This window comes from Procambarus clarkii, chromosome 11, assembly GCF_040958095.1.
Source record: "Procambarus clarkii isolate CNS0578487 chromosome 11, FALCON_Pclarkii_2.0, whole genome shotgun sequence".
In the NCBI taxonomy this organism is placed as follows: Eukaryota; Metazoa; Arthropoda; class Malacostraca; order Decapoda; family Cambaridae; genus Procambarus; species Procambarus clarkii.
In genome coordinates, this window is record NC_091160.1 from 4149842 (window position 1) to 4152210 (window position 2369).

A 2369-nucleotide genomic window follows, 5' to 3' on the forward strand; every position below is an offset into this window, starting at 1 on the left:
TGGTAAAAATAAATATAATATAATATTTCCATGATCAGTGCTTAGCTCTTATAAAAATCATAACGTTAATATTTAGTCAAAGTTAATTTATTTTTGTACTGAGGTAGGTATTTTCTCCCCTGATTCCGTGTATGATTAACCATCCTGTGAGATGGGAATATTAGATGAACTTATAGCTAGTTTTTAATCTACAATGTATAATCTTTCATATATAATAGGGTAACAGCACATTGCTGTGTATACCTAAGCTTGTTAATAAAAAAAGGGTAATTTGGCAAGATGTTTAACAAAAAAGTTTGTTTCCCGACCCGCCGAGGAATAGTTCGACGCTTGATCCATGTTCCATATTTTAATATCCTAAATATTTAGATACTTTGCATATTTTCTATAATTTTCTCGTTCATATCTAAACAATTAAACTTCCGACATCTATCTTCCTACTTATGACCTTTATTAAGGAATTAGTCACAAGGAGATGGTTTATTGACAATTATTTTAAATCCTACTGAAGTCATAGCTATGATACAAGAGTTGCGCTCAGTGATAGTCAACCTCGTAAATCTGTTGATGTGAAATACTGAGGGTGTGCAAAATACACCTTCATAGTATAATAAGTATATATTAGGTATTTTTCGAATTATCTTCTTATCATGCTAGTTTTGTGTTGCATATGTTCTGTCAATACGCATCTCTTCACCCTAATTCGAAGCTAGAAGATATTTCTGTGGTTGTACACCTGCTCACTGCAGCCGCAACTGTAATAAATGTTATAGGAAAGTGAAGGAAAGACCTAATACATATGTAAGCGTTATAATACTAAATTCTCGGATGAAAGAATTCATCATAGAATTCATCCGAATGTACCTTCCTTCATGAAGGTGGTAAACTGTGGACCACTGTGTCGCACAGTCCACCAGACTGTGCGACACAGTGGTTGCCAGGATCAGGTTGAGTTACCATTACCTGTGGCAGGTGGCTGCAGGTGACAGATCTCCCAATCCTGAGCACTCCAGGTGCAAACTCAGTGAGCAGGAACTGCGGCATGATCTCCCACATTACATCACCGAATGCCCAGTTATTAGACCTTTCAGACCAGTTGGCATGAAGTACCTGGAGCTTTGCAATTACTATATTCACTCTCGTGTTCTTGAAGATATCCTCACAGTGTACCCAAAATTTGCCAGTTCAGGCTACTAAACATATGGCCCTGTATGACTAACCATCCTGCGAGATGGGGACCTTTAGTATCACTGCTGCCTTATTCACTCTTGTGTTGATGATGATATCCTCATAACGAACCCAGAGTCCGCCAGTGCAGACTATTTATCACATGCTTCATAAGAACATAAGAACATAAGAACAAAGGTAACTGCAGAAGGCCTATTGGCCCATACGAGGCAGCTCCTATTCTATAACCACCCAATCCCACTCATATACTTGTCCAACCCGTGCTTGAAACAATCGAGGGACCCCACCTCCACAATGTTACGCGGCAATTGGTTCCACAAATCAACAACCCTGTTACTGAACCAGTATTTACCCAAGTCTTTCCTAAATCTAAACTTATCCAATTTATATCCATTGTTTCGTGTTCTGTCCTGTGTTGATACTTTTAATACCCTATTAATATCCCCCCGGTTATGTCCATTCATCCACTTGTAAACCTCTATCATGTCACCCCTAACTCTTCGCCTTTCCAGTGAATGCAACTTAAGCTTTGTTAATCTTTCTTCATATGAAAGATTTCTAATTTGGGGAATTAACTTAGTCATCCTACGCTGGACACGTTCAAGTGAATTTATATCCATTCTATAATATGGCGACCAAAACTGAACTGCATAATCTAAATGGGGCCTAACTAGAGCAAGATATAGCTTGAGAACCACACCAGGTGTCTTGTTACTAACGCTGCGATTAATAAATCCAAGTGTCCGATTTGCCTTATTACGAACATTTATGCATTGATCCTTTTGTTTTAAATTCTTACTAATCATAACTCCCAGATCCCTTTCGCAATCCGACTTCGCAATCACAACACCATCTAGCTCGTATCTTGTAACTCTATCATCATTACCTAACCTCAGAACTTTACATTTATCAGCATTAAACTGCATCTGCCAATCCTTTGACCATTTCAAAACCCTATCTAGATCAACTTGAAGTGATAGTGAGTCCTCCTCCGAATTAATTTCCCTACCGATTTTCGTATCATCGGCAAATTTGCAAATGTTGCTACTCAAACCTGAATCTAAATCATTTATATATATTATAAACAACAGAGGTCCCAGGACAGAGCCTTGAGGCACTCCACTTACAACATTTTCCCACTCTGACTTGATTCCATTTATACTAACTCTCTGTTTCCTTTG